At 39.3% G+C, this 26965-nt stretch overlaps 1 protein-coding gene across 6 annotated transcripts in view; it reads right to left on the bottom strand.

Annotated features, from left to right (window-relative positions):
* The window catches only part of MAP3K20 (mitogen-activated protein kinase kinase kinase 20), a 177979-nt gene that overhangs the window by 105996 nt on the left and 45018 nt on the right, over positions 1-26965 (bottom strand). Inside the window, exon 1 of one of the 6 annotated variants that reach the window (XM_027588488.2) lies at positions 11482-11631. The exons of the other annotated variants lie outside the window; for them this stretch is intronic. The gene's annotated coding sequence lies outside the window, so the exon portion shown is untranslated. Of the gene's footprint in view, positions 1-11481; positions 11632-26965 lie in introns of those variants that run through there. 6 annotated transcript variants of the gene reach the window in all.

Here is a 26965-nt window from a genome sequence, read left to right as displayed (position 1 = left end):
CCTCTCCCATTCCCCCTGCTTGTGTTCTTGCTCTTGCTATCTCTCTGTCACATAAATAAATAAAATATTTAAAAAAATAAAAAAATAAAGATTATTTATTTGAGAGAGAAAGACAGCACGAGCAGGGGGGAGGACCAGAGGGAGAGGGAGAACATGGGGCTGATCCCAGGACCCTGAAATCATGACCTGAGCCGAAGGCAGATGCTTAACTAAGTCACCCAGGCAATCCTAAACCTACATAATTTTTTAATCACAAAAAGCATGCATGCAATATATATGACCAGAAAATATAAATATAAAATGAAAAATATTTATTTGCATGGAAATTCTGATTTTCTCTAGGATTAGATTAGGAAGAAGTAATACTCTTTCCTTACCTTCCCAGAACTACCCTAGACATATTAAGAACTAGTTCAGTTAACCTCTGAGCTGTGAGTTTCTCCTGACCTGGGTCTGGAACAAAGTAATGTTCACCTGAGTTATTCTTGAAGAAGGCCACAGGTCCTGAGAGGCCAAAAGACCACAGATGTGGGTGCTGGAAACTGAAATCTAGATTAATTTCAACCTACTCAGTATCTGCACTTTTATTAAATGATCTCCTCCACCTTACATTTGCTTCTGTGGCCTGCTGCCCTTTAGAGAAGCCTTTCCTACACTGCTCATCTTGTAAAATGTCTAGTATAATACCACATGAGGGAGAAAGGTCAAATACTTTATATACAGGAAGCACTCAATCTTCTCTGCAGAATGAACATACAGTATTTGATGATAATGGTATTTAGTGTGTTTAAATAACTGCTATAGAGAGTCCATGTTAGTAAATGTTTACTCTGAACAGCAAAGTGGGAAGAGTAAAATGTCAGAGGATGTAGATTTGCTTCAGTATGGACTCTGTTCTTCCACATGCATAAGGGCTGTTTCTAAGGCTGGTATTTCATAAGAGTGACAGTCAATCAATTACATAACTGCAGAAGCCCCATCCAAAATTTATGCCCACTAGCTCATTGTTGATTTAAACTTTCAGAATGAAGACTTGCACTTTGCCTCTGCAGGCTCTGCAGCCCAAGGCGATCACATGAGCACAATTTCTTGAGTCCTTTCCTGCTTTGCTATTCTCTGGCATGCCCCTGCTTTGACACTGTACTCTTTCAGATTCACAATGCAGAGCCTTGCTTAGTCTTCAACCTTCCATTTCCAATTTTCTACCCAATATGTTTTACCATATACAGTTGAGCAGATTTGAACTGTGCGAGTTCAAATATGTGGGTTTTTTAAATAAATATAGTATGGTACTCTAAACGTGTTTTCTCTCCTTTATGATTTTCTTAATAACATTTTCTTTTCTCTAGCTTACTTTATTGTAAGAATAGGGTATATAATACATGTAACATACAAAATATTTGTTCAATCAACTGTTTATATTATCTGTAAGGCTTTAACAGTAGGCTATTAGTAGTTAGGTTCTGGGGGAGTCAAAAGTTAACATGCGGAGTTCTGACTGTGCTAGGCCGGAAAGTAATTGGTGCCTCTAACCCCCACATTGTTCAAGGATCAACTCTATTTCCAAAATCACCTCTGAAGATAAACCAGACTTTTGTCAAGTCCACACACTTTCCATACCCACTGTTCTACCTGAACACCGTGGTAGATGCTCCCTGCTGTACACTGAATGCTTGCATTCCCCCAAAATTCATATGCTGAAATCTAATCCCCAGTGTCACGGTATCTGAAGATTAGGACTTTGGAAGATGATTAGATTATAAGAGTAGAGCCCTCAGGAATGGGGTTGTGCCCTTACAAAAGAGACCCCAGAGAGCCCCCTTGCCCCTCCCACCAGGTGAGGACACGGCAAGGAGATGGCCATCTATGAACCAGGAAGCAGGCTCTCACCAGACACGGAAGCTGCTAATACCTTGATCTCGGACTTCCCAGCTTCCACAGCTATGAAAATTAACGTTTGTTGTTTATAAATCACTCTGTCTTTAGTGTTCTGTTGAAGGAGCCAGCTTGGGCCAGTGTCCTAAAAGTCCACAGTAATTCAACCAGGCCTCTTACCAACAGGACGATTCGAAAAGACACGGCCACTGGTCTTCTCCGTACAGCATAACTCTTCTCTTTATCACCCCAGAGCCCAGAACTATTGTACTTAGTGGCAGAAGGTAAGGGACAAAGGGAAATTCTTGATTTAAAAAGTCCTAAAACAGTACTTACAAATCTGTAAGGTCAACACACCTAGCTCTTTCAGGCAAGGCACAGGCAGAACTTCTGCTGTAGGCTCTGATTATAAAGATAACCGAGGCAGAATGGTCAGTCTCAGTAATCAAAAGATTTTATATGCATCAGACCACAAAAACCAGGGTCAAAAGCCAGAAAATACTGTTTAATTTCTTTTTTTAAGATTTTATTTATTTAGAAAGAGAGAGAGTAAGCAGAGGGAGGGGCAGAGGGAGAGGGAGAAAGAGATTCTCAAGCAGGCTCCACACTCATCTCGGAGCCCAATGCAGGGCTCAATCTCACAACCCCAAGATCATGACCTGAGCTGAAATCAAGGGTCAGACACTTAACCGGCTGAGCCACCCAGGCATCCCAAAAATACTGTTTAATTAATTGCATTTTTACCTCAAGAGTATCATGGTTAGGAGCATTTTCCTAAAATAAAAGCTTGTTTTCTTATGTGTATGGCAAGATGGAAAACCAGCCCCTCTGCTCCTAAAAATGCTATGCCACAAGAATAACTTATAACAGTTCTGTAGGTTCTCTTTTCAATGCTGTCCTTTAGGTATTCAGGGAAGTAAAGAAGAATAAATGAACTGAATTCAGGTTCTATAATATACAGCCCATATTCCTAACGATGTTTGACATCATGAAGACTTTTCTTTGGGAGGAAAATGGCTAGAGATACTAAGAAGAAAAAATAAGCCAATCATTTTGCTCACTCATCATGAACACCCAAGATGGAGCCATGTGGGATTTATTACAAACATCACTAGTGCTGGGAAGCCTACTGCTCAATGGTTTTCCTGGTGGGTTGCAGCAGACTCCACGTGCGGCCACTCAGACAACAGCGGGGGCTCCCCTCCAAGGATCAGGCTGCTCTCTATTTAAGGCCATACCTGACTAAGGGCAGGCTAACCTGGGAGGATAGGAGGGTGGCTAAAACTGAATAAGACAAATAGTGAAGACTGAAGAAATGAAGAGATCTTTCCAAAGCATAAAAAGGCTAAGAGATTTTACATTCTTCACGCTGGCAAGAGAATGTCGCCATGATGGCATGAAAAAATCAAACACAGGGGCGCCTGGGTGGCTCAGTTGGTTAAGCGACTGCCTTCGGCTCAGGTCAAGATCCTGGAGTCCCGGGATCGAGTCCCACATCGGGCTCCCTGCAGGGAGTCTGCTTCTCCCTCTGACCCTCCCCCCTCTCATGCTCTCTCTCTCTCAAATAAATAAATAAAATCTTAAAAAAAAAAATAAAAGTCAAACACATTGTAAACAATCTGCATTCAGTTTGGGTGACAAAAGTTGTGCACGGTGCATTTCTTCATTCTTCTGTCTACATACAGTCCTGCCTAATTTGATGGCCTGAGGGGGAAAAAAAGCACCCTGCTTTTCACAAAACAACAACTCCTGTAACTTGGTCGCTGAGATCACTTGGTGTTAAAATTACATAGGCTCTCCCCTCCCCCACCCCAAAGACAGCCTTTGAATAAGCCTTGAAGTATGGACTAATGAATGATTAGGCTTTTAAAAGATTGAAAGCAATACAATTTACTCAAATACTGGACAGGTGAGTGGAATTTAAATTCTAATTCCAAAATGGATGGCCCTAAGGCTTCCTGGTCACTGTGGACCTTGTTCTCTTCCTAGAAAATAACCTGACTGGACAGAATTCTCTTTCAGATTCCTTCATGCTTTAAATTTCTATCCATTTCTATAAAAAAATTGATGTCTTATTAACAGTACGTTATACAGATGGATACTCAATAAATATTTGATAAACTGAACAGAGGTAATTGACCATGGCGTGTTAGGACATCCTCTAGAGTCAAACAGGCTTGAGCATGAGTGGTGGCTCTGCCACTTATAAACGTGGCGACTCTGAGGAAGTTATTTAACTTTTCTGGGCCTCAGTCTCCTCATCTATAAGATAGGGACAGTAATCCTACCCCAGTGCCCAGCAAATGCCAGGTGTTGGACCAATGCTAATTCTGTTCTCTGTCAGCTTTCCCCTTCCTTGATAATCAATCTATTCTTCAGACTCAAGTCAAGCTTCTGAGCAAATTCAGATCTCTTCCAGCAGTGGATTCTACTGTCATAATCTACTTGTTTTAATTAGCTTCATTTATTTCACTATATGCGACTTTCCATGTTTAGATAAAAATATTTCCATATATTTCCCTAATTATAGCACTTTAACATTTTCAAAACACTTGTCTTATAGGACCCTCACAAATAAGTTAGCTATTTTAGCATGTTAAGAGTGAAGAAAACTGGGTCTTTGATTTAAGTTCACTTTCCAGGAGCTGAGTTGAAGTCTAATAAAATTTGAGTCTAGATCTTTTACCTCTGCCTCTTTTTATATATTTCTTCCCTCTCTCCAAAAAAAAAAAAAAGGCCAATAAAAATATGACTCCTTTCATCTAAACATTTTTTTATTAGAAGCTGCCCTTGCTCAAAGAGATTCCAATTTGCAGACTCCTCCACAATAATAGCTACCATTTACTGAGTGCCCACTATGAGCCAGGCCAAGCACATCACGCAGACTGAACGAACCTTCAAACCCTCACAGCACACCATGAGCCTAGGGCCTACTACTATCGCCCTTACTCAAGGGAAGAAATCTAGGCACAGAGAAATCTTAAAACTTGCCCAAGGGCATGATAAATGGCAAAGCCAGATTTTCAACACAGGTAGTTTGATGTCCTACTTACAATCACTAAACCACCCCATTTTACTTTATAAACCTTATTTGAATATGGAATGGAATGTTGGTTTATAGAACATCCAGAAATTACAACAGACCTAGAAAATTCCAAAGCTCTCTCTAGTTAGTTACACAAGTGTGAGAAACAATTCCTCATCGACTCCCTCTTAGGGCCTCAGCTGCTGCCCCCACTACAAATTCCCATGCCTTCCTGACACTCGATTGTGCAGTATCGAGTCAAAAACCAAGATCCAATTCTCCACAGGCACCAGCCCGTCAGGCCAGCTAGCAACAACCAAATTTATAGCTAATAAAACCAGTTAATTGCACAGCATGAAGTACCGTCTCTCTATGCAAAAATTACATGGTTAGGAATTTTGAGCGACTCTCACAATCTGATTAGCTAAGTGCTTTATAATATTACTCTACAGTGCAACAGAGTTTGATTATTTATATCCCATAAGAGAAATGTTTGCCACATTTATTATGGAAATCTGCAAAATCATTTAGAAGAATTCAGGCAAATTTAATATTAAAATAGTCTGAAAAGTCCTTTAATATCTTGTAGATGCCACTTAGACAGTATCTTGAATACCTGGATTCTTCAGCTAAATTAATGATCTCACTATTTCTGGGTTCTGTCAGCATACTCAAACAACAGTGAATGACAAAGGTATGTGGGTGACACCTGCCAGACTATGGATATTTTTTTAAAGTACCAAACCCTAACAAATATATGGTAAAAATAATCTTGAGTCATAGATTCTGAAGAATGGAAGGGATTTGAAGTCTTCCAGTCTTTTCTTTCACTGCCCCCAACCACAAGCCCCACCTTAAAGCAATTCACTTTTAAAGACAAAAGATCATTTTCCCGTAAAGGTTTAATGAAAAGAGCCTCCAATACCTAATAACCATCACCAGCAACCACAACATCCTTTCTTTTTGCTTACCCTCATGCTGAAATACAAGTCTGTATTGGTGCTCAGTAGGAGACAGTGAAAGAGAATTCCTGAAGCCTGATGACTACTTCCTGAAGGCCAATGTCCAGGATAGTTTCTCCTAAGCCTAACCATTCTAATTCTTACCAATTTTCTTGACACGTCTTATTTTTCAGTCTTTTGGTTACCTACCTATGTCTATGCAAAGACAATAGTCATTCTGAAAACATGGTCAGATAACTGGCATTCTGCAGAGCTGCCCAACTATATTGACTTTTTACCCTGATGTTGGGGTACGGTGTAAACTTATTCATGGTGGTTCTCCTAAAACCTGTCTTTTGATATTCTCCTCCCCCACCTAAAAGAAAACTTCTGATGTTATTATGTAATTCAATCATATAAAGTTAGAATTCAAGCAAAATAGTCTTAGTAAAAGAAATATTTCTAATTTTCCTGAACTGACCTGTTTTTATCCCACTCCCGCTGTGATTACTATAACCTATCGTATTACATTTTTCACCCTGATTGCTGGCAAGCTTCTACCCAAATCTCTTGCCTACATCTAAAACTACAGAGAACCTCATGGGTGCGTTTTTATCAGACTAACTTCATTCCTGCTTCCATTTTGTTTTTTACCATGTTTGCTCTCTCCCCCATTTTCCTATTTTTAATTTTTTTAACCCCACAATTAGTATCTTTATTAGTTGCCTTAAATCACTTCGACAAGAAAGCCATACAATAAAATAATATTTTGTAGTGCGTCTCAAATTAGAACCCTTCAGATTCCTGGTCTACAGAGAGGTCCTTGGTGGCACATGAAATCAAACTTCAAAGATACCCTGGTCTAATGGAAGGGTTAGCTCTTGGTTACCTATCTGTGTATTCAAATACTATTTCCTTGACTTTCTCTTCTCCAGGAGACTTCAACAGCATTCTGCTTTAGCAACCTATAACGATCCCTTACACTCTTTTATTACCCACCCATCTCAAACTTAGAAACCCCTCTCTGACCTCAACCCCTTATCCTTACTCCCATTAAAACTGTTCTTCATTTGGCCCACTGAGGTCTCTTACCCTTAATTCCTTTCAGTTTTTCCTTTCTAATCAACTGAGTTCTCCTGAAAGAAACAGAGATCCAAAATAACAGTAGTTTAAACAAAACACTTTACATTGTCTCAAAAACAAGAAGGCTGCAGGAAGCCCAATATGGCTGCTCCACAACTATACTCTTTTCCACCATCTTTAGCACTGGCTTGCATCCTCAAGGTTACCTAATGGTCACAATATAACTCCTGGGGTTCCAAGCCATTATATTCACATTCCAGGAAGCAGGAGGGAGGACAGTACATAACAGTTTCCTCCTAGGTCAGCCTCTTTTAAAGAGCTTTCTCAGAAATTTCATCTTATTTTCAGAGAAGGCTGGAGAATGTAGTTTTAAGTTACAGTAGCATATCTAACAATACATGAACCCTAAGAAAGACAAGGGGAATAGATATTGGGTGGATAACTAATAGTTAATGCCATAGCACCAAGCTGTTGGTGATCAAGCTTCTGTCTAATAAAAGGGTCTTCAAGATACCACACATAACTTTACACTCCTTGGTCAAATACCGCAAAACCCTAAAGCTCTAGTTCTCATCCCACCAATTTCTAAGTATGAAAAAATCCAATAACTACCTTTCTATGTTTCTCAGTGCTTGCAGACAAGCTTTTATGACAGAAACATCCTGAGACAATTAACATGGTATATTTATAGTCTGTACATTTATTGAAAGCTAAAAGATGATAGCAATCATTTTGAGTATCTCCAACTGGCTCCCCTTTTCATTCTCCATTCACCCAACAAATATTGTCAATGTGCCAGGCACAATTTTTTGGTGCTGAGGATAGTGATGAACAAGATAGCAAAACCCTAACCTTCATGGAGCTTACGATCTACTGGAGGAAGACAATGATATCAAGAAATAAATGAGGGATGCCTGGGTGGCTCAGTTGGTTAAGTGTCTGCCTTCAACTCAGGTCATGATCCCAGGGTCCTGGGATCAAGTCCCACAAGCCTGCTTCTCCCTCTCCCTCTGCCTGATGCTCCCCCCGCTCATGCTCGTGCTCTCTCTCTTTCTAATATATAAATAAAATCTTTAAAAAAATTAAAAACAAGACAATTTTCAGGAGTCGACTATAATAAACCTCAAGTCTTACGTCCTTTAGCTAGTCCTGTCATCCTCAGATGACTATGAGTACTCTTACGCTGGGGAAACAGGCCTAACTGCCTTCAGCTTTCCTACCTTACACTCCCGTTCTTCCTTTCTGCCTCAGAGAGAAAGCAAGCCTTCCTTCCCCCCAGACCTTACCCTGACACCTGTGCCCTTTATATCGCCCTTTCTTCCCTCAGGATATGATACACCGTCAATTATGTCCTTTCTGGAATCTTTAATCTCTAAGTCTCTCCTCTAGGTTAAAAAATGCCTGAGTTTCATCTCTCCAAGAACCAAACAACTTTCCTTGACCCTCATCTCCTTCTCAACCTACTTTCCTAAACATCAAAACTTCCTGAAATAATACTTCACCTTAAATTCTATTTCCTCACTTTCTATTCACCCCTTAATCCCATTATGTTTGGCTGGATTTTTATTCCATTGTTAAAATTTCCCTAATAACTGAATTCTGATCTTTTAAATACTCTACAGTTTCTATTCTCAGTTTTCTAGTTAAATATAACCATGCTTCTTCCCCTTAACATTTTTTTAAAGATTTTATTCATTTATTTATTTGAGAGAGAGAGAGAGAGAGAGAGAGAGAGAGCACATGAGAGGGGGGAGGGTCAGAGGGAGAAGCAGACTCCCCGCCGAGCAGGGAGCCTGATGCAGGACTCGATCCCGGGACTCCAGGATCATGACCTGAGGCCAAGGCAGTCGCTTAAGCAACTGAGTCACCCGGGCGCCCCTTCCCCTTAACATTATGATATTGTCTTTAGCTTCTGTACTTGTGTTATATCCTGATATGAATGAAAACAAGGATGCGACAGGCACTGTAAGTCAAATGGAAATAAATAAACCACTACTGTCAAGGGCTTACACAGTACCAAAGGGAAAAGACAAGTGCAAAATAACGAGGTGCAAAATAACCACCAGAAGGACAGAGTGCTGTGGAGTGTGGAGGATGCATGTGCAGATCTGGCGACAGCATGGGCTAATGCAAACCTTCAACTGGACCATGAAGAACGGTTCAGATACAGACTAATAGCTGGGGAAGGTCTGCCATTCCAAGCAGAAGAAACAGCAAGAGCTTTGGTGGACAGGCAGCATGGGGCAGCAAGCTTGAGGAACAGAAGCACCTCCGTTTGACTGTGAATGTGAAACACATGGAGGGAAACAGAAGTAGGTAATGGAATTGCTAACACGCGGCAACATGGCAACACATGCCAAGCTGATTTTCATGTTGCATTTCACTAGGAGCCACTCCTAAAAAGTGAAAAAACACTTCAAAGGTTCAAAGAGAACCTTTCAGGATCAGTGAGGTCTATGGAAGTGAAAGAGTTACTAATTTACGACCCCATGGAACTTAAAGGTCATCTGCTCTAACTGGCCTCTTAATGAAGTTATCCCCATAGGGATATTCCATGAAATAGACACCCCACCTCTGACTGAACACTCCCAATGACAGGTCAACACCAGGGGATGTTTTATTGGGAACTGAGAAATGATTGATCTAAATGGGTGAGGCTGGAGATGGGTTGAGTCACCCTAGAGTGAAAGATCCTTCCAGGACCAGAGGACAGGAGATAACTTGATTGAAAGTACCAACATATTTAATAAGGAAGTGTGTTTGCATGGGCACACACGTATGTGTGTATTGGGTGATAGTTAGAGATGGTCAACCACCACGGCCTGGAAAAGAGTCAAAGACTCTTTTAGTAAAAAGTAAAAAAGTAAAAAAAGTAAACCTTGGCAGGGAGAAGAGGCTGGGGGAGGGGTTAAGGCAGAGGAACTTCCCCAGGGAGAAGGTGCCTCCTGTTTAAGGGCAGACAAATCAGACTGTTAGCAGAACGCAGTATTAGAATATATTCACATCCCATTACGAACTCCTCTTGTTCTGATCCACACTCATAAAGCAATGTCTTTGTAAGTTTGTTTCCCATATAACTCACCTACAAATAGAAAATTTTCAAATTAGCAAATTGATTTTATTCTTCAGTCACAGTCAAATATGTTAATGGGATTTAGCATCCCGAGTCCACCGCTCCGAAGATGAAATTTCTGAACACATAAAGCAAAAGCTACCTTACTAGGGATCTATTTGGGTAGCTACCAGCTTTGCCTAGGAAGTACCTTTACTATATCCTTGGGAGCCTTAAGATCTCCTATAGCAGGAAACTACTTTTCATGATAGCCTATTTTAATCATTTCAAATTACTAGAGCTGACTCATGTAACTTCCTGTGTTCTTGAATTGAACTTGCTTGCCAGATCCATTTCAGTTCAGATTTTTATCTCATTTCCAAACACCGCCTCACCCCAAATTCCAATTTTTCTCTTTGCTTGAAGAGTCAGTTGGTATCCTTAATCTGACTGTGACTCTACTTAATACCTTAATACCTCTGAGCAGAAAGGAAGAGAAAAGAGTTCCTTTAAAGGCATTTGGTAAATGGTACTTAATGATACTGTAAATGGACCCATTCTTCCATGCTGGTTGACTAAAGCAGTGTTTGTGTAACGGATTCCTTTTATTTCTTGCAACAATGCACAGGACCCCGGAGAGATCAGGGACAGGCCTCAGTTGATACCTGGAGTTCTCTAGGTGGAACTCATCTCATGTCAAAGACTTTATCACTAGAAGTCTAAGAGAAAATAATTCAAAATTTTCTGTATAAAACTATCAACTACACATGACTCTGAAGAGACGAGAATTGTTTTGCATGTAAATAAATATAAACCTGGAGATGATTGATGCCATATACCAACCTAAACCAGAGCAACCTTCTGGCAGCCCAAGGCATTTAACAAAACACACAGAAAGTCATGGCTGAATATGGCTGAGATGTAACAGTGGGCCCAGAGATAAAGAAGAAAATATATTAGAACACCACCATGTTTTAGAAGACAGATAGAAAATTGTGAACTATAACGCATGAGTGTATAGACCCTGTTAAGGGCCTGCAGAAAGCTATACATATGTCTTTAAGGCTGAGAGAAAGGGATTTCATACAGGTGACCCACATCACAGAAATACTATCATTAGTGTAATTCTTTTGTAGTCCATGGATGTAGAAGCCATGGAGTTCCGGAACCTGTAAGCTGAGTACATCCTTCCTCATACATTACTCTACCTAATGCTAATGGAAAGCTTCCTGTGTGTCAACACTGTCTCATCACCTCACTTCCATTAGCTCATTTAATCCATGAAGTAAGCACTATTACCATCCCCGGTTTATCTCTAAGAAACCAAAGAACAGAGAGATTAGGTAACCTGCCCACGGTATAAGAAGCAACTAAAGCAAAATTCAAACCAGGAGTTAACTGTGATGCAATACCGCCTCTCTCGCAAATGAATATCAATTTCCAAAATCACACAGATGTACATGCACACATATTTCTAGATATTACATATGAATAAATAAACTCACCTATGATGGTACTTGTGCCTAGGACTTTGTACACAGTACAAATAAATAACATATTTATTTGACCCGAGTATGGAGAGAACTCTAGAATCAGAATCAAGAGACCGGCATTCCAGTCTTGCTTCTGACACTTGACAGCTATGTGATTCAGGGTCAGCTTACCTACGGAAAAAATGTCAAAATGTGAAGGTGAAAAAGACAGAATGAATGATCTAAAATCTCTTCAACTCTAACATTCTGTCTTAAATCTCATTTCATTAGTACGGGGTGGAGCCCACGTGCGGGTGTCTCTTGGAAGCTTCTCAGGTGAGTCTAACATGGCTTAGGTGAGCAGCCAGGATTCAGACCCTGGAGGGTAGTTCTGGGGCAAACCTGAATGGTAGTCCAGTTACTCCGGAGTCGGAAAATGCCCGGGCTAAATATCAGCTCTACCAGGTATGAACTGCGTGACCCTGCAAGTCTCTTAATGTCACTGAGCTCGGTCTTTATCTACAAAATGAAGAAAACTGTTATCTACTTAAAATAGCTGTGAGGACCAAATTTAAATGGAAAGTACTCACTAGACCCCAGTTTTCCCCAATAAATGTTAGCTACTAGCGACTGTACCTAGAGCAATTCAAAGAAAAAAAATGTTAAAAGATACACAGAACTGAACTCAGATATACAGAACATCAGCCAGAAATATGCATTGCTAGCAAATAGATCACAGACTGGCAGCAACAGCACAGTGAAACTCGTAAAAGAGGCCAAAGCACAGGTCTGGGCAGGACACTGAGCACAGACCAGACAGTCCAGTGAATACAGCATCAGTAAAGAGGTAAGGCATAAGTCATCCAGCATACTCCGGTAATCATCATACCTGGCAGAAGAACCTCTAATTAAAAGACCAAAATACACCAAGATGACCAAAGGTGTTAAGCCTGATTCTTTAAACCTCAAAATAAATCTCTTAAAGTCCCCTACTATTTTAAAAGATCAAGTGCCAAGCTGCAAGTCACTGAACATCCCTTCTCCTTGCCACTCCCAGGGTAAGGAATCTGGCTTAGCATCACTAGCCTCCCGATTACGGCGCCCGTGGCACGAATCTGAATTTGACGGGGCCATGCTTGTGTTTCTATTTCCTGCCCATCCTCAGGTTTCTGTGTCAGAGGTCACAGACGACCACACCATGCCATCATTCTTTTTTCAAAACACCTGTCATTATTCATCATGGTGAGGTTTCTATTGTATTGGTTTAATCAAATACGTACTATATTCTCCATTCGAATATGGGAGGGCCCCTGGCTCAACCTCAACAGCAAACATATTTTTTAAGTTATTTTTCCAGTGCTGAACACAGACCATAGTGATCTGTTAGCTGTAAAATGAAGATCTTACCCGTGGGGAGGCTGCCAGGGGAAGCAGTGTGTTCTTACGGAAGCAGCACTGAACACGGGCACCGAGCAGGGAATGTATAGACTGCGTTCCGGGTCTGGTTTCTCCACACCCCCGGGCGCCGGGCAGCCAGCTTCCTAGCCTTTCAAACATTAGAAGTCTCTGGGCTAGGGGACAGGAAGAACTTCCAAATAAAATTTTTAAAAATACACTTAGTACTCTGGAGTAATTTTTAGATTCAGAGGAAGGCTGGGTTTTAGACCGAGTGTCCACTTAAAGAGTACGTATGTCAAACCCATTCAATATAACGTAATGTTAGCAGACAAAAACTCCGATATGTGGGAGGGGGGCGGGCAGGGAGAGGGTGGGGGAGTGGGACAGTGAGAAAAAGATGGTGGGCAAATAGCTGAGCAGAGGCACGAGAAAGAGTAAATTCTTTAGTTGTAATGAATAGCAATCCAGCTATTTCAGCTTTCAGCATTATCTTCAGGAAAACCATATTAACAAATAAAATCCAGAAAACTTTTAAGTCTTTTTGGAAGCCAGTTATAGAATGCTTCTTGATCAAATTCATATTTCAGAGAGGTTCGAATTATTCCTTGTCAAGTCTGGTGGCATACTATTTTGAGTCAAAAGCAAAGAGGCTGTGTGCCGTGGCAACTGCTGCTGGCTGCCTTCTTTTTTTTTTTTTTTTTTTAATTTTTTTTAAAGATTTTATTTATTTATTAGAGAGAGAGAATGAGAGATAGAGAGCACAAGAGGGAAGAGGGTCAGAGGGAGAAGCAGACTCCCCGCCAAGCAGGGAGCCCGATGTGGGACTCGATCCCGGGACTCCAGGATCATGACCTGAGCCGAAGGCAGTCGCTTAACCAACTGAGCCACCCAGGCACCCTGCTGGCTGCCTTCTATTGTGTTTCCAGCAGCCATGCCCCACCCATATCTGTCACCTCCCGATCGGCTCCTCGCTAAACGTGGCCACGGAATACAATTCTGGCTAAAAGAGGTAAGAAATTACTATTCCCATACAAAAAATAAAGTTGGACTCCCTTCCTCATACCATACACAAAAATTAACTCAAAATGGATTATAAACACAAACAATGAGCTAAGACTACGAAACATTTTAGAAGAAAATATCAGAGTAAATCTTTGTGACCCTGGGTCAGGCAAAGCCTTCTTAGATATGACACTAAAAGCATGAGCAACAAAAGAATCGGTATATTAAACTTTATAAAAAATTAAAAACATTGGTCCTTCAACAGACACCACAAAGAAAATGAAAAAGAAAACTCAGAGAATCAAAGAATACATTCGTAAATAATATATCTGATAAGGGACTTATATTTAGAATGTATAAAAATTCTTACAACTCAATAATAAAAAGACAATTAACCCAGTTAAAAATAGGTAAAGAATCTGAATAGCAGTTTTCCAAAACAAATATTCAAATGGCCAATAAGCACATGAAAAGATGCTCAACACCAGTATTCACTGGAAAATGACAAATCAAAACCACTATGAGATTCCATTTCATACCCACTAGGGTGGCTGCAATAAAAAAAAAAAAAAGATAATAACAAGTGTTGGTAAAGATTTATCCAGAAATTAGAACCTTCACATCCTTCTAGTAGGAATGTAAAACAGTACTGACGGTTACTCAAACAATAAATACAAAGCTATCGTGTGACTCAGAAATTCTACTCCTAGGAATAGTGGCAAGAAAAGAAAAATCCTATGTCCATACACAAATGTTCATATCAGCATTATTCCTAATAGCCAAAAAGTAGAAAACAATCCAAATGTCTATCATCTGATAAACAGATAAAATGTGGCATATCCATACAATGGGATATTTGGCAATAGAAAGAAATAAAGTATGTGATACTGTGATTTATAATAAGTATATATTTGGTCTTCTTCCCCATTTCTGGCACAGAGCTCCTAAAACCCTTGGAATTTCCTAACTGATGCGAGTGAAAAGGGGTCTTTTGTTCTGTTAATGAGGTGACTTTGGAAAGCACCTAAGCTTGGGGGCTGGTTGCCAGAAGCAACCCTGTGATTAGAGGGTTAGAACTTTCATTCCCCTCCCCCCCCCCCCCCCCCCCGGCCTCCTGGGAGGGGAGAAGGGCTGGAGGGTGAATCATATGCCAATGGCCAACGATTTAATCAATCATGACTGTGTACTGAAGTCTCCACAGATGGACAGGGTTCAGGAGCTTCCAGGCTGGTGAACACATGGAGATGCTGGGGGAGCGCGTGCCTGAAGAGGGGAAGGAAGTCTCACCAGCCTCGCATGGCCTTGCCTTAGGCATCTCTTCCATCTGGCCGTTCCTGAATGGTATCTTTTTGTAATAAACGATGATCCAGTAAGTAAAAACGTTTTCCTGAGTTCTACTGGCCGTTCTAGCAAATTAAATGAACCTAAGAAGGGGGTCATAGAAACCTCTGCTTTTCAGTCAGTCAGAAGTACCTGTCACAACCTGGGCTTAGCCCGTGTTGTCTGCTGCTGTCTCCAGGTAGACTGTGTCAGAATTGAGTTGAACGGTAGGACACCCTACTGGTTTGTGTGGAAACAACCCCTCCCCACACCAGAATTAGGTCCAGGAACCCATTTAAGTAGATATATGCTACAACATGGATGAGCCCAGAAAACATGCTAAGTCCAAGAATCCAGTCACAAAAAGCCACGTATTATATAATTCTATTTATATGAAATATCCAGAGAAGGCAAATCTACAGAAAAAGTAGATTAGTGGTTGCTTAGGGCTAGGTTGTGGGGGAGTTGAGGGAATATGAGAAATTACTGTAAACGGATCTGGATTTCTTTTTGGGGTGAAAATATTCTAAAAGTGATTGTGATGATAATGGCATAACTGTGAATGTACTAAAAACCATTTAATTGTACACTTTAAATGCATGGGTTATATGGTCTGTGGATATTTAATTTCATATTCAGTGTTACACATATGAATATACATGTATATATTTATACATATGAAATTACTGATTGGTGCTTTGGGAGAAGCCCTTTAAAAGGCAACAGACTTGCTTGGCTTATTCTTTTGCCTTTTTAAAAAAACTGAACTTTTGTTTTTTAACTAAGGTGAAATTTATATATCATAAAATAAACAGATCTTAAATGAATAATGTAAAGGGCTTTTGATACACGTAGGTATTTGTGTTTCATCGCAATCAGGATATAGACTATTTCTATCTTTCCATGTACCTTTTTGTCAATACGACCCCTCATAGGCACTGTTTTGCTTTTTTTAAAAAAAAAGATCTATCTATTTTAGAGAGTGCGTGAGCAGGTGGAGGGGCAGAGGGAAAGGGGAAAGGATCTAAAGCAGACTCCCGCTGAGCCTGGAGCCCCATGTGGGGCTCCATCTCATGACCCTGAGATCATGACCTGAGCCAAACCAAGAGTGGGACGCTTAACCAACTGAGCCACCCAAGCGCCCCAAAACTGTTCTGCTTTCTAGTACCACTGATTAGTTTTGCCTTTTGAAATTCACATAAACGGAATCATACCATATGTACGATTTCTTACTAAACAGTATGTTTTTGAGATTCATCTATGTTGCTGCATTTATCAGTAGTTAATTCTTTTTATTGCTAATTAGAATTCCATTTTATCAATATAATATTGTTTATTTATCCATTTTCCTACTAATGAGTATGTGGGTTATTCCCAATTTTGAGCTATTATAGATAAAGATGCTACAAATATTCTTATACTAGTCTTTTTTGAACATATGTTTTCATTCCACTTGGGTAAATACCTATAAGTTGAATCGCTAGATCATAGGCAGGGTAAGCTGGGGGCTTAATTTTTGAAGAAACAGGCAAAAAACACCCCAAAGTGGTCATACTATTTCACACTCTATGAGAAGGTGCTAATCTACATTCTCACCAATATTTGGTGTTGCTGGTTTTAAAAATTTTAGCCATTCTAATGGGTGTGAAATGAATCTCACTGTGGTTTTAATTTGCATTTCCCTAATGACTAATACTATTGAGCACTTTCACACATGCTTACTGATTATCCATATACAGTTGACCCTTGAACACAGGGATCGGTGCACTGACCCTCTGTGCAGTCGAAAATCTTTTGACCGCCCCCCTCCAAAATTTAACTACTAATAGCCTACTGTTCACCAGAGGCCTTACAGATAATGGAGCCAGTCAATTAACACATATTTTGTATATGTACTATATACTGTATTATTACAATAAAGTAAGCTAGAGAAAATGTTGAGAAAAATCATTAAAAAAATACAGTGCTGTGGGGCACCTAGGTGGCTCAGCTGTTAAGTGTCTGCCTTCAGCTCAGGTCATGGTCCCAGGGTCCTGGGATCGAGCCCCCCCTCGGGCTCCCTGCTCAGCGGGAAGCCTGCTTCTCCCTCTCCCACTCCCCCTGCTTGTGTTCCCTCTCTCGCTGTGTCTCTCTCTGTCAAATAAATAAAATCTTAAAAAAAAAAATACAGTGCTGTATTTATCAAAAAATCCACATATCAGGGGACCTGTACAGTCCACACCCATGTTGTTTAAGAGGCAACTGAGTATCTTTTGTGGAGTGACTGTTCAAATCTTCTATTTTAAAATTTTCTTATTTATCTTTTTCTTTTTAAAGATTTTATTTATGAGACAGAGAGAGAGAGAGAGAGAAACAGCATGAGAGGGGAGAGAGTAAGAGGGAGAAGCAGGCTCCCTGCTGAGCCGGGAGCCCAATGTGGGACTCCATCCCAGTACTCTGGGATCATGACCTGAGCCAAAGGCAGTCGCTTAACCAACTGAGCCACCCAGGTACCCTTATTTATCTTTTCAATATTGATTTGTAGGAGTTCTTAAATATTCTAGATATAAATCCTTTGACAGATACATCTATTATAAATACTTTTTCCCAGTCTGTGCCTGCTTCTTTATTTTAAACCATTTCTTTTCATGAGCAGAAATTTAAAATTTGATGAAACTCTAGTCATCAATTTTTACTTTTATTACTAACATTTTTTGTAGTTTGGCTACCATAAGATTGTAAAATATTCCTTTTCTTATAGAAATTTTTTGGTTTTAACTTTTACATTTTGGTTTATAATGGATCTTGAAATAATTTTTTGTGTATGGTGTAAAGTAGGAGTTAAGTTTTTTAAATATGCATACCTACCTACTGTTCCAGAAATATTTACTAAAAATATTTCCTCTTCTGCATTTAATTACATTGGCATGTTTATTAAAATTCAACAGACTTTAATATGTGGAGGGCTAAATCTGAAATTCTGTTGCATTGATCTATGTTTCTACCTTTACGCCAATACCACACCATCTGAATTACTGGACTTTTGCAGTCCGTCTTCAAATCAAGAAGTGTGAATCCTCCAACAAAGTTCTTCTTATACAAATCAATTTTTAGGGGAAAGTGACATCTGAACAATAGTGTGTTTTACAATTCATGAACATGATCTCTGTCTTCTTATTTAGATCATCTTTAATTTTTCTCAGCAATGTTTTGTAGTTTTCAGCGTGGAAATTTTTCATACCTTCCATTAAATTTATTTCTCAGTATTTCTTGTTTGATGCTATTCTAAATAAACTGTTTTCTAAAGAAATTTTATTTTTTGAATTGTTTGCTCCTAGTATATAGCAATATAATCAACTTGTTTCCTGTAACTTTACTAAATTAATCCATCACTTCTAAGAGTTGTTTTGAAAACTTAAGATTTTCTATGTAAATAATGATTTCATCTGCAAAAAAAGGCAGATTTATTTCTTCCTTTCCAATCTTTAGCCTTTTGCTTCTTTTTCTTGTCTTACTGTTCTGACTAGGACTTCCAGTACAACACCGAACACAAATGGTGAAAGTAGGCAAAAGGATTTATCCTGCTTGGGGTCTGCTGAACTTTTAGGACCTATATGTTTTCCACCAAAGTTGGGAAATTTTAAGTTATCATTTCTTCAATTTTTTTTCTGTCCACCCTCTCTCTCCTTTCCTTCAGGAAGTCCAATTGTATGTTTTAGACTCATATTGTCTCATATTACTGAGTTTTCAATTTTTTTAAGTCTTTTTTCCCTTGTGGTCTTCAGATTTGATAAATTCTATTAATTTGTTTTTATATACACTGACTCTTCCTTTTGCCTTCCCTAATTTGCTATTAAGCCCCATCTAATAAAATAAAAACTTCAAAGACTGCAGTTTTTCATGTCTAGAATTTTTAGTTCCTTTCTTTCTGCTGAATTTCCCATTCTGTTCTTTCATTATGATCATGTTTTCCTTTAAGTTCTTGAACCTGTTAATAAAAGCTGCTTTAAATTGTCTGCTAATTACAACATCTGGGTCATCTCAGAGTTTCCAGTAAAACATTTTCATGTTTCTCCATGTGTCCAGTATTTTTTTATTGTACACTGGCCAAGAATATAATTTGCTATAATAAGTGAGGGTAAACAAATACTATTTAAACACAAAATATAAAAGCTACTAAAAGAAATGAGAGGGCTCTCTATATAGTCACATAGTGCCTCAATATACTAAGTTTAAAACCCAAGTTTCAATATATATACATATAACAACAGCATGACCCAAGTTTTTAACATTTTATTTTATTTTGAGGTAACTATGTAGCTGTAAAATCCCATATACCCTACCCAGTTTATATTCTGCATACCTTCAGCACAGTATCATAATCAGGAAATTGATACTGATATAATCCACTGATCTTATTCAGATTTCACCAGTTTTATATGCACTTGTGTGTGTGTGTTAAGTTCTAGATAATTTTATCATACATATATTCAAGCGATCACCACCACAGTCAAGATATAGGCAGTTCCATCACAAATTTCCCTCATGCTACCCTTTCTAGAAATATAATCCATTTGTATGGAGGGAAAAATATTAGTACAGCTTATAAATGCAGAGAAAAAATCAATCTGGAAAGTTATTCATAAACTGCTAAGTTTCAGAGTATAAGATTATAGGGAGGAGAAATGTTTTGCTTCTTTACAGGCTGCTGTAATGTTTGGTTTTTTTTTTTTTTAGAATGAGCATGCATTTTTTTAATATAAAAAATAAAATCTGGAAAATAAATATAACATGGAAATACCTGGTTATACGTATAGCACAGTGAAAAAATGGATAAAAGTAGAAACTTAAAGAAGAAGCATGATACTGAAGTATATCAACTAAGATATACTCTTTAGAAATCTATTTTCCTATTATTAGTGTACTGTCTCCAAGTTACGTTCCTTTATTTAAGTAAGAACTGGTCACTTTTAATACTAGGAAGAGATTCCAAAAAGGAAAAAAAAAAAAACACTTCAAAAATTTTGCAGAAACCTAAAAAGTCACAATAAATGGAGCTATAGTACTTATGAATAAGATAAGAATTAGGGGACAATTAGACACTTAATAAATATCACCTGGTAAGAGTTTCCTGAGTATAATTTTAATGTCCTTTTAAAAAATCACATTACAGTATTGCATTATTCCTTTAATGCTGGGCCAAAACTGTTAGCATGTGGTATAGACTCAGAATAATTTAGAGAAGAGCTTTCTGATGGTCAGTTTTCCAAAGATGAAATGGATTGTCCCAGGAGGTTAATGAGTTCTCCATCATTAGTAATCAGAATTCAAACAGAAGCAAAATGCTTATTTGCAACAGGAATGTTGCAGAGGAGATTCAGGCATCAGAAATATTGATTAAGGTCTTTTCCAAAGCTGAGGTTCCAAGGGTAAACAGCACTAGATCCAGAGCCAGAAAACCTAAGATTAAGTTCTGTTTTCTCCCATATAATTTTGGGAATCATACTAAACCTGTTCCAATATTAATAAAGGAAATGATATAAATAACAGTGCTTTGTAAATGGTAAAAACGCTAGCTGAATAATATTATCATTTGAGGATAATGCAAGGGATACTGGATTAAAACCCTAACAGAAGTTATTTAAGCCAGCCATTAAGCAGATTTCTGAATGGTAAGGATCATAGAACCCATTTTTCCAGAGAGGCCATGGAATTTTAACAAGAGATAGATATTTTCAGTATCTGCAATGACTTAGATAAAATCTTGATCTAGAACAAGAAGCTCAATTGTGATTTATGTGGTGCTACTTCCCTTGCTGCTAGAAACACTATGAAGAAAAGCAAAATGACCTTTTACTGCTAATGTTGAAGTGTTACCAAATGCCTATCATTCAAGCATATTTAACCTTCTTTCCTATAACAAGCAGAGGGTAGGCAGCTGAATGTTATTTAAAATCTAACACACACAGTAGGAACTTGTCAGTGTGCTCCTGACAAAAGCTCCAAACTGGCAAAGCAAAGACCTGGGCCCTACGACTGGATTTATTGCTACCCAACATAACTATGCTGCACTTCAGATTACTGATTTTTGGAGGTTTGGGACTGTCAGATTAAAATAGCTATTAAAAGTTCGGTTTGATTACTGTATTAGATTTCTTTTTTTTTTTAAGATTTTATTTATTTGAGAGAGAGAGAATGAGAGGTAGAGAGCATGAGAGGGAAGAGGTTCAGAGGGAGAAGCAGACTCCCTGCTGAGCAGAGAGCCCGACGTGGGACTCGATCCCGGGACTCCAGGGTCATGACCTGAGCCGAAGGCAGTCGCTCAACCAACTGAGCCACCCAGGTGCCCTGTATTAGATTTCTAAGATAACAGACCTTTTCATTATTATGTGCAAATCTACCCAATAAGCAAAACACCTACCACAGTATCAATCCTCCATCATCTTTCAAATCCCCTCCTATTATCTTGACGTGACTATATACAAAGTAGCTAAATCTTAAGCCATCCATAATTAGGAGTGCACAACACACAGAAAAGAAAGTCTCATAGTTCAATCATAAACACTTTCAGATTTTAAATATCCTAAAATTACAAATATTTATTAATTTACCTGGAATAAATGAGAACTGTTAAAGTAGAAAGAAATGGCTGGATAATTGTTTAAATAAATTTTTGTACGTTGACTGACTGAAGAGCACTTTTACTTTCTTTTACTTAACCCTTGCTGCCCAAGAGCCAACAGTCCTCGTATTAGAAAATTTTATGTGGGTTACAATTTAAGTCACTACTGTACTTTAAACACTAGACAAAATCAAATTTCCTTCTGTTTCTGCTCATAGACTCCCATTTGTTTCTTAGGACCCACAGATTTTCAACAGAATATAAAATACAGTAACAGCAACATACCTATTCACTGAAAGAGACAAAAAAAACCCACACACAGTTCTTTTTTACTGCTATATGATTACTAGACAATCTCCCTTACACACAAAATTACTTGCCCAGAAAAAGATCTTTTCAAGCTGACATTTTAATTAAAATGGATGCTTCTGTCTTCTTGAGCCTGCCTCCCCAAACAGAGAACTTGGGATATTTATAATTCTCTTCTTTACACACCTGCACCACACTGTGTGCCTCAGTAACAAGGTGACTATCAAAATACAAAAGACTTAATACAGTCATAATCACTATTATTCTTTAGGCCAAGTGTTTTGGCAGATCCCAACTCTAGATTCTGATAGTAAATGGGGAATTCTGCATATAAATTCTGGTAAATCATTATTTAAAATATAAGAAAATGTAACGAAGAGCTTAATAAAATCCAGCAGTTTAACACTCCCTAGCAATAAACACAGGAAATCATGTTTTCCCATGCAAAGTGCACAAACACAGCCATGATCCTTTTCAGGTTGAGAGAGAAACTGGGAAGACCAATCGCCTGAATATTTTCATAGCTACTGCTCCTGAAAAGTGGTACCTCTTGCAAGGAAAGGATAGAACAAAGATCTTAATGTTGCAGGTCTGAAGGATACCCACATCAAAACCAGGTAGAGTGGCCCTAACCTAAGTAGCTGGCAAACCGCAGGATGGATGTGGGCACTCTTCTGCCTAATAAAATCTGAATCAAACACTTTGCATCTGATTCTCCATGTGAGCTTTTATGCAAACTTCTAAAGTGCAAGGAATCCTGGGGTGGAAGAGCTATTCTGAGAGATTTCACATAGTTCATGTAATTAGGGAAACCACTTCCTTTGATTGTAAGTGTTCAAAACAGCTGAATTTCTCCTATCAAAGGCACTCTGTGATTTGGGTCACCTCTTTTACTTTCTCTTTCATGTTTCCCAGGATGAGAGGTGAAGCTGGAGAGCACATTATTTAGGGGAAAAAAAGATCTTGCTTTTTGTTTTAGGGATTGAACTTACACTATTCAAAAGACTGTCATTTAGAATCTTCCTTTCTTTCTCACCTCCTCTTTCCTTCTCCACCAAGGCTCTTCAGTAGAACACAATCCAAAAAACGCCAATTTAAGGCTGATGGAAAATGGTCAGATTGTGTGTAGAAGGATTCTAATTTTCATGTTTGGGTTTAAAACATAATTAGAAAGAATTTTAGTCTGCAGGATCTTGATCTCCATATTTTGAATTTTTGTTGTTCTAACATTGGAATAAGAAAGAGACAGGGACAGAGAGAGCGCGAGCGAGCGAGCACTGGAAAAAGCAGCCTCCTCTCCCCACTCCCCGCCCTCCCCCCCCCATAAAAAGCACAAGTCACCAGCAGCAAAGACTGCAGAAGAAACTATCACCCTGTTCTTTTCCTATATCCCTGGAGTATCCTTTTTCCCTAAAAGTAGAACACAGGCTTATTCAGTGAGGTGGTTCATGCTGCTCTGCTGTAGCTAATCTTAGCACTGATGCCGTTAAGGTGTTCAATTCGACTTATTCTAAAACATCCTGGTCAGTTTAGCACAGTTAGGTTTGACAGCGAATACACAAACTAAAAGGTAAAAAATAATTCACCGTTTACCAGCCACTTGGATGCCCATATTTTTACTGAATCTAAAACAAGATGAACAATAATATCTGTACTACAATCTCTAAGATTTTAGTTAATTTAAATGTCAGTTAATTAAAACTCTGGATAGTTAATAAAGACTAGTGATGTTATCAGTCACATCAAGGAAAAAGGGTTTTGAACCATATAAATAAAATATGACAAAATTCTCTAGAGTGACAATAATACCACTTGCATTCATTATATTTTTTACAATTCAAGGGAAATATAACTAAGCAGGAATTAAACCCATTTTACAGGTGAAGAAACTAAGTTCCAGAGTTAGCTGACTTGCCCTATATCCCGGTCAATAGGAGCAAAGTAGAAGAGGCTCTAGAAGTTTAAACAGGGAAGAACAGGGCATGGTCTCCATTGCTCAGGATCCTAAGTTTCTCTTATCACAGTCTAAAAAATCGTATTAGCTTCTCCAGCAAATACATCACACTTTAACTCATAGTAAGCCAAATATAAAATGTCCTTCTGTTAAGCCATATCGTCCTCATCATCTATTTACACTTAGTTTTCCAATGTCTAAGATGTTGCCTTCCCATCTCCTGGCTCACTGCTGTCATCTGTTGAGTTCTTTTCAGATTCTTTTTTTTTTTTTTAAGATTTTATTTACTTGATAGAGAGAGACACAACGAGAGAGGGAACACAAGCAGGAGGAGTGGGAGAGGGAGAAGCAGGCTTCCCGCGGAGCAGGGAGCCCGATGTGGGGCTCGATCCCAGGACCCTGGGACCATGACCTGAGCTGAAGGCAGACTCTTAATGACTGAGCCACCCAGGCGCCCCAAGTAAATGGGAGTATTATGCTACAAATTATTTTTTTTTAAGATTTTATTTATTTATTTGACAGAGACAGAGATAGCGAGAGCAGGAACACAAGCAGGGGGAGTGGGAGAGGGAGAGCAGGCTTCCCAAGGAGCAGGGAGCCCCAGGCGGGGCTCGATCCCAGGACCCCGGGACCATGACCTGAGCTAAAGGCAGACGCCTAACGCCTGAGCCACCCAGGCACCCCTCTTTTCAGATTCTTGATCTTATTGTGCCTTTTAAACACGTCCACTACTTCTCCTACTATCATACTGAGTCAGGTGCTACCTAAATTATTAATGTGTAAGTGTTGAATAGGACATGAGTAAAATTATTTAATTCCACAAAGATTAGATGTTCTTTACGTACTTGTAAGAGTGTGTACAAATTCACCTAATTTGTACATGGAAACTTTATTTCGATATTTTTATTGCAGCACCAGATAAATTTTGCCTTCCACACTGTAATCCATCCTCTTTGTTCCTATCACTATTATGATCCTTAGCACATTTTTGAGCCAAAATGTATTGAGCACTTGCTCTATGCCAAGCACTGCACTGAAAACCTTGCCTTCCCCCGAAGGTACTCTGAGGCAGGTGCTGGTAGTGTCCTTACTTGAGACCTGAGGACACAGGGCACAAAGACTATGCTAGTCAAGCGGCTGTGCAAGGGATTCCAATACAGGTCTGACTCCGGAACCCACACTTCAATCCACTGCCTCTGTATGGAAGGTGTTTGTCTACAAGCTTCTCTCTCCTGGTTCCACTGTAATATCCCTGTGGCTCCTCCAACATCCACCAAGTTCTGGTGTAGATCAAGTCCTTAATAAATGGTTCTGAAGTAAGGTGAAATCACAGCACAATAAGGATGGAGAGGGTGCTACAGGCTAAATAAAAGGTTTAAAAAAGACATCACACCTGTCTCCAAATATTGAGGGCTGCCAGGAGGATGTGCCAGACCCAATTTATCCGGTACCAGTGGATAGTACTGGAATCAATGGACTGAGTTAAAGGGTAGCAAATTCTAACTGAAATCACCTAAGGGTGATTTAAAAGAGAACACCACAAAAGGGAGAAAAAGGGTGCCTTACTATAAGGTTCCTATTATCAGTGCTATTTAAAGTATCCAGATGACCAGCAAGGGGGAAAAATAACCCCATCCTGAGAATCTTTGGTTAGGGTAGACCGGTGGTTCCTAAACACCAGTCCACTGACCTGCTACATCAGGGATAAATGTTTCTTATAAACACACACACACACACACAGCTGCCTGCCTAGGCTCTACTCTGGAACTGCTAAATCAGAATTCTCGAAGTAGGACCGAGCTATGTGTAGGTTAACAAGCCACCAGGTCATCCTGATGTGCGGCCAAAATTAGGAAGACCGGACATGTGCGGCCAAAATTAGGAAGACCGGACTTGTGAAGTTCTTCTCAACTTTAAGCTCTAATTTTATGAAGATGTGCTTTCATTTGTCTCTTCACTTTATTATTACTGCAGTTAAACTTCTGAAGTACTACAGATGTTATGGTCCCTGACTGACTCTCTTTACACCAAACTCTCCTTTCACTTTGTCCTTTCTGTTAAGAGTTATTGTGAGAGCTTTTTCCAGGAAGTCAGTGTCCACTTGGAGTTTCCCAGTTGTGTGCCATCTTTCTACACATTACCCAATCTGTTTTCAGATCCGAGCCACTTTTGTGACCAGGCACAAAAACAATGACATCGGCTTTATGGGTGAGGGACTCTGAGAAGTTTACATCGCTTTGCTATGGTCTTCTAAAATTTAGAAGTTACATATAAAATCTGTATTCTTCACCCATATTTCCCCCTCTTAGAATACACAAACATTTAGGTCAAGCATTCAGAAATAATGTTCCCAGGAAGCCTGGGTGGCTCAGTCGGTTAAGCGTGGGACTCTTGATTTCGGCTTAGGTCATGATCTCAGGATTGTGAGACTGGCCGGGGTGGGGTTCCGCACTTAGTGGAGTCTGCTGTACTCCTTCTCTCCCTCTACCCCTCCCCACGCAGTCCTCTCTCTCTCTCTCAAATAAATAAATCTTTAAAATAATAATTATAATAATAATGTTCCTTACATTTCATATAACTCCATCACCTTCGTACTAAAAACTTACTGAGGACTCTGCTGAAATGAGCCACGGTTTTTAATCAATAAATATTTCTGAGTGCCTACTATATGTAAAGTGCCACTGGGAGGTGGGAAATCGAAGATGAAAAGCGATCCACGGTGCATATTCCTAACATTTGTCTAATGCTTACTATGTGCGTGCTCTCTTGCAATTCCTGCAAGCCTATGAGAACTACCAATCTTCTCTCTAGCTTGCAAATGAAGAAAGCGAGACTTGGTGGTGAAGTCACGTGCCCTGGGGCACTAAGCTGGTAAGTGGACCAACTGCAAGAGACTTTACCCCAGGACGACCACTTCCGAGCCTATATTTTCA

The sequence above is a fragment of the Zalophus californianus genome, chromosome 3, assembly GCF_009762305.2.
Source record: "Zalophus californianus isolate mZalCal1 chromosome 3, mZalCal1.pri.v2, whole genome shotgun sequence".
Classification (NCBI taxonomy): Eukaryota; Metazoa; Chordata; class Mammalia; order Carnivora; family Otariidae; genus Zalophus; species Zalophus californianus.
This window is presented reverse-complemented; position numbering and strand designations above follow the sequence as displayed.